Source organism: Rhopilema esculentum, chromosome 20 (genome assembly GCF_057945365.1).
Source record: "Rhopilema esculentum isolate cy_ngs chromosome 20, ASM5794536v1, whole genome shotgun sequence".
Lineage (NCBI taxonomy): Eukaryota > Metazoa > Cnidaria > Scyphozoa > Rhizostomeae > Rhizostomatidae > Rhopilema > Rhopilema esculentum.
In genome coordinates, this window is record NC_142834.1 from 15969005 (window position 1) to 15976133 (window position 7129).

Sequence of the window (7129 nt, forward strand, 5' to 3'; positions counted from 1 at the left end):
TACGGGATTTAGTCAAATACGATCGATGCTGAAATTTGATAAGCACAATCACCCAACTACTGACGTATCAAAAAAGGTTCAAATTGGGAAAGGTAAAGTGCAGCAAACCTCTTCTGGCACTCGTGGCATCTGTGATGCAAAAAGCCATGCACCATGTGTTGCCTTGAAAACGGTGGTCGAGCCTTGTACGCCAGACACCAAAGAACCAATTGATGTTCAGGAACGTCGGTTTTCGGATTTGCCTGAGATTACCATGGAAATGGGAGCGAACGACAAAGAAGATAAAAATGCTTTACCGCGTGTGATAATAAAGAAATTTGCTGACATATGGAGTAAAAACTTTAAATTTGCACCATACAAACAAACATCAAGAGATTCAGCAAACAGACATGACAGCACGCTGGCTGAACCAAGGAAAAAGGCAGAAGAAGAGTTATCTCCAGAGAAAAAAAGGGGCGGCATGCTGCGTAGCTTTATGTCTGCTAGTTGTTTCAGTTCAGAAGTTGGATTCAAATCTGAAAACTCCGAATCCAAGAAGGAATTGACCTTAAGTTCGAGGGAAACCAGAGGCTGCAATGAGAAAGAAGATACACGATTTGTATCAAACTTCGAGGAAGAAATTTTAATGGAAGTTAGAGATCAAATGAGGGATACCCAAGAGGAAATAAAAGCCATTGGGCAGAGAAAATCATTTTTGAGCAATCATCTAGCATACAGAAAGAAGCTTTGTATTGCACTGGAATCAGATGGTACGCAGCAGACTAAAGGACTGGCAGGCCAAGTAACAACTGCAGCAGAAAGTCAGGTGCCTTTATAGTAAAGAAGCTGGGGTGTGTTGTGTTGTCCACTGGGCATTGACCAACAAATCTTTTCACACGATGATTGCAAAGAATACGGTATTTTCATTTCGACAAATGAAAATCTGTACAGATTGCATGCGTGTATTGTGAGGGTGCGTGTGCGTTCATGTTTATGCTTGAGCGTGGATTTTCTTCTTGTGTGTTAAATTTGTTCAATATCGAAAATGTTTGAAAGAGGCTAGCCCCTTAGAATTATTAACGAGCAGACGAAAGCTTTTCTTGTAAATTTCTCTCTATTTACATTGCACGGTTAAAATGCTTTTGTTATTCATCGAAGAAATTGGTTTGTTGTTCGAGCGGCTCTGTTGTTTAATGTTTGACCGGCTCTGTTGCTCTGCGCACACCAAGCCTTTGCCGTTGGATTGTATTTCAAAAATATAAATGCTTTTGAGATATTATTTGAGGCTTACATCGTTAGGATCGTTTACTACTGGGTTATGACCTAGGCTGGGAATGCTATTTCATCGAACAAATTCAATAGGAATCTCGTTTTTATGAAAACCAAATATAGCTTATTTGTAACTAATCTGACCTACTCTTAACATTTTCAACTTTCAAGATACACAGAGTTAAGACCTATCCTGCTATAAATCCGATTTCGGAATAAAATATTTTGCAAAGCCTACAGTTGCCACTTCTCCTTTCCAACATTAAATCCGTTTTTTTTAATGTGGAAGGTACCTGATAGTGTCGTTTGATTCATTATAATCTGCCTCAATTTACCTTTAAGGTAATATATGGTTCCAACTACGAGGGACGTGATTTGCCCCTTTGAAAGCCGGACATTGTTTTCATATGCTAGATTGTAGCTAATAATTCGTTTCCTAATTACATAGGGGGGGGGGCTCTGCTAAGGCACGAAGGGTTTCAATAAAGGAAGAAAACGATAAATAATCATAGAATGTTTTTTCGATCTAAGATGTGGCAAATAAAAATGTGCTTTTGAAAATCAAAATAATCTAGGGAAAGGTAGTTTTATGGGTTGTAAGTATGGTTTTTGAGGGATTTTAACGTCACTTTTTTGTTCAATAACATAAACTGAGTCGATTGGATCATTTGTATAATATGAATTATATACGTCATGTCTGTGATCAACTGTCATCTGAGTCAGCTTGGTGAACTGCAACAACTTGTAGGGCCTCAATTGTGGCCAGAAAAAGCTGGGGCCAGAGAAACATGCGGATTTTCTCCGAGGGCTTACTTTTTCAACTTTTACATAGCTTGTGTCAAAAAAGTTGCACAAACTCATAAGTTCTATATTCTATATTAATAGAATCTATGTAGTGCGCTTATCTTCATGAAATAATGCGCTTATCTTTTGGATAATGGATGAGAGGAGAGAAAAAGGAAAGGCGATGATAACATTTAGGAACATGATGCTGGTTTGATGTTAGAGGGATTGGCTCAATGTGCAATACCCGACGGATTTACACGCCCAAGGCCAGGGATAACTTTCTGAGGGAGGGGGACTAAAAGCTTCAAACTGTAACAAAGTATATAAAGCCAAAAGATGATTTACACAAAAGTTTGCAGCATGCGTTTCTTTTACCAGGTTGGATAAGAAGACAGTGGTGCTATTTTTAGGTTACAACGTTTATATTCGTTAGATCGACTTAATGCACTTGACGTATTTTAAAGTGGAGCCAAAATTTAATGATTACGTTTGTTTTAAAAAGGCCGCCACCATGGTTAGCGGCAAAAAATTTTTATAATTAGATTAAAATAGTCTAGGGAAGGCCAGAAACTGCATCTAAAATAGAATTTGACGGGAAGAAAGCTAACGGTTCCATTGCTCTATCTATTTTAATGTTGACATGAAAAGAGAGGGTCTTCCAAAGTTTTGAAATTATCTTAGCATAATAGTGAATATTCAACTTTTTACAAATGAATGAAACCAAAATAAGATGGAGAGAAAAGTAAATAAAAGACAGTTTGGCAATAAAGCATTAGCCAGTGCCCTAGTCCACACACGCTACCTCATTTGAGGAGTTCCGTAACCAATCATTACAGATAGGTTTTTCGTTACAAACTTAAGAACACATCGAAGGCATGTTAGAATAGCCTCTTTTTAGGATACTTTGTGTGCCTCGTTTCCATCCGATCCTATTTGGAACCGTTCCAGGCGTTGCAACGGGATCTCAATGGGATCGGTTCCAAATGGCATCTGTTAGCCAGGCGTACTCATTAGTGAACGGCTAGCAGTTCAACCATCAGGTCCCGTTTAAATGCGACGCCTAACGGTACCCATTTTGAAACGGTTCCATTTTGAACACATGTAAACGCAGCCTAAGTATCTGATACGTAAACGCAGCCTAAGTATCTGACACGAATAGACACCGTATTAGCTTGCCCCTAGGGAGGGATAAAATATTTTGAGTAATGTATGCAATGCGCAGCACCCTGCAAGGTTCTATCATAAAACATCCAAACAAGTGGACAGTATCTAAAGTGAGCAGTATTTGCAAAAACGAGGTTCAAGGATGAGAATCGTGCGTGTGAGTTTGAACGAACGTGTGAACTTTTTAGGTCATCACAGTCAGAGCACATATGAATTATTTTCAGAAAATCGTTTTGGTCATCGTAAACTGAACGGCTTAGAAAATGGTTTGGTTGTACCAGCTGTATTGCACGTGAGCAGTTACAGCAAAACTCTAAATTAAGCTTTCTTTTAAAAACCTTAAACAACGGTTTTTATTTGTAAATATATAGAAATAACTATAGGTAATGAAGATATAACAATGAAAAATACCTTACCTCAAAACCGCCTTGTTTTCTAAACGTTTTTAAGCGCACATTCTTCATAGTTATAAGCCATACCCTTTCAAATTCGCGATATAATAATAATAATAATAATTCATTTATTTACAGTAGGCGTTCTTTACAGTAGTAGCTAAAACGATAAGCTAATTAAAGCCTACTATTTACAGAAATAAAAATGATAATATTATACAGTGACATAAAAGCTATTTAAAGAAATAAATGAAAATACCTAGGATTTAATTAGATAAATAGTTGAAAATAATTATGTTAGAAAATTCATGTCAAGAACCCGACCTGTGCTACAAAGGTTCTACATACCCTGCAGCTGCAAGTATCCTTCCATTGTTTAATCTTTACCTTAAAGGTGTTAAGAGTATTTAGGTTTTTCAAGTTTTCTGGTAGATTGTTCACTAATCTACTGTTTCTAAGACGGTAATGGCTGCTCTTTTGTATGAATATTTCATTCATAAAAATAATTCATGATAAAGACAATCGGAGGCCTTCGAAAAGTGTCCCTGCAACGCTTACGCTATTCAATGATATATTGTGCCTGTTTGTGCGATAGCCTTCCCGAAACCCACAAAGGAGTATGGTCATGGAGCTGTCGTTACTAAACAATCCATTACTACACATTTGTGCCTCTGTGTGCGATAGCCTTCCCGAAACCCACAAAGGAGTATGGTCATGGAGCTGTCGTTACTAAACAATCCATTACTACACATTTGTGCCTCTGTGTGCGATAGCCTTCCCGAAACCCACAAAGGAGTATGGTCATGGAGCTGTCGTTACTAAACAATCCATTACTACACATTTGTGCCTCTGTGTGCGATAGCCTTCCCGAAACCCACAAAGGAGTATGGTCATGGAGCTGTCGTTCCTAAACAATCCATTACTACACATTTGTGCCTCTGTGTGCGATAGCCTTCCCGAAACCCACAAAGGAGTATAGTCATGGACCTATCAATACTAAACAATCCATTACTACACATTTGTGCCTCTGTGTGCGATAGCCTTCCCGAAACCCACAAAGGAGTATGGTCATGGAGCTGTCGTTACTAAACAATCCATTACTACACATTTGTGCCTCTGTGTGCGATAGCCTTCCCGAAACCCACAAAGGAGTATGGTCATGGAGCTGTCGTTACTAAACAATCCATTACTACACATTTGTGCCTCTGTGTGCGATAGCCTTCCCGAAACCCACAAAGGAGTATGGTCATGGAGCTGTCGTTCCTAAACAATCCATTACTACACATTTGTGCCTCTGTGTGCGATAGCCTTCCCGAAACCCACAAAGGAGTATGGTCATGGAGCTGTCGTTACTAAACAATCCATTACTACACATTTGTGCCTCTGTGTGCGATAGCCTTCCCGAAACCCACAAAGGAGTATGGTCATGGAGCTGTCGTTACTAAACAATCCATTACTACACATTTGTGCCTCTGTGTGCGATAGCCTTCCCGAAACCCACAAAGGAGTATGGTCATGGAGCTGTCGTTACTAAACAATCCATTACTACACATTTGTGCCTCTGTGTGCGATAGCCTTCCCGAAACCCACAAAGGAGTATAGTCATGGACCTATCAATACTAAACAATCCATTACTACACATTTGTGCCTCTGTGTGCGATAGCCTTCCCGAAACCCACAAAGGAGTATGGTCATGGAGCTGTCGTTACTAAACAATCCATTACTACACATTTGTGCCTCTGTGTGCGATAGCCTTCCCGAAACCCACAAAGGAGTATGGTCATGGAGCTGTCGTTCCTAAACAATCCATTACTACACATTTGTGCCTCTGTCTGTGTGCGATAGCCTTCCCGAAACCCACAAAGGAGTATGGTCATGGAGCTGTCGTTACTAAACAATCCATTACTACACATTTGTGCCTCTGTGTGCGATAGCCTTCCCGAAACCCACAAAGGAGTATAGTCATGGACCTATCAATACTAAACAATCCATTACTACACATTTGTGCCTCTGTGTGCGATAGCCTTCCCGAAACCCACAAAGGAGTATGGTCATGGAGCTGTTGTTACTAAACAATCCATTACTACACATTTGTGCCTCTGTGTGCGATAGCCTTCCCGAAACCCACAAAGGAGTATAGTCATGGAGCTGTCGTTACTAAACAATCCATTACTACACATTTGTGCCTCTGTGTGCGATAGCCTTCCCGAAACCCACAAAGGAGTATGGTCATGGACCTATCAATACTAAACAGTCCATTACTACACATTTGTGCCTCTGTGTGCGATAGCCTTCCCGAAACCCACAAAGTAGTATGGTCATGGAGCTGTCGTTACTAAACAATCCATTACTACACATTTGTGCCTCTGTGTGCGATAGCCTTCCCGAAACCCACAAAGGAGTATGGTCATGGAGCTGTCGTTACTAAACAATCCATTACTACACATTTGTGCCTCTGTGTGCGATAGCCTTCCCGAAACCCACAAAGGAGTATTGTCATGGAGCTGTCGTTACTAAACAATCCATTACTACACATTTGTGCCTCTGTGTGCGATAGCCTTCCCGAAACCCACAAAGGAGTATGGTCATGGAGCTGTCGTTACTAAACAATCCATTACTACACATTTGTGCCTCTGTGTGCGATAGCCTTCCCGAAACCCACAAAGGAGTATGGTCATGGAGCTGTCGTTCCTAAACAATCCATTACTACACATTTGTGCCTCTGTGTGCGATAGCCTTCCCGAAACCCACAAAGGAGTATAGTCATGGAGCTGTCGTTACTAAACAATCCATTACTACACATTTGTGCCTCTGTGTGCGATAGCCTTCCCGAAACCCACAAAGGAGTATAGTCATGGACCTATCAATACTAAACAATCCATTACTACACATTTGTGCCTCTGTGTGCGATAGCCTTCCCGAAACCCACAAAGGAGTATGGTCATGGAGCTGTCGTTACTAAACAATCCATTACTACACATTTGTGCCTCTGTGTGCGATAGCCTTCCCGAAACCCACAAAGGAGTATAGTCATGGAGCTGTCGTTACTAAACAATCCATTACTACACATTTGTGCCTCTGTGTGCGATAGCCTTCCCGAAACCCACAAAGGAGTATAGTCATGGACCTATCAATACTAAACAATCCATTACTACACATTTGTGCCTCTGTGTGCGATAGCCTTCCCGAAACCCACAAAGGAGTATGGTCATGGAGCTGTCGTTACTAAACAATCCATTACTACACATTTGTGCCTCTGTGTGCGATAGCCTTCCCGAAACCCACAAAGGAGTATGGTCATGGAGCTGTCGTTACTAAACAATCCATTACTACACATTTGTGCCTCTGTGTGCGATAGCCTTCCCGAAACCCACAAAGGAGTATAGTCATGGAGCTGTCGTTACTAAACAATCCATTACTACACATTTGTGCCTCTGTGTGCGATAGCCTTCCCGAAACCCACAAAGGAGTATGGTCATGGACCTATCAATACTAAACAATCCATTACTACACATTTGTGCCTCTGTGTGCGATAGCCT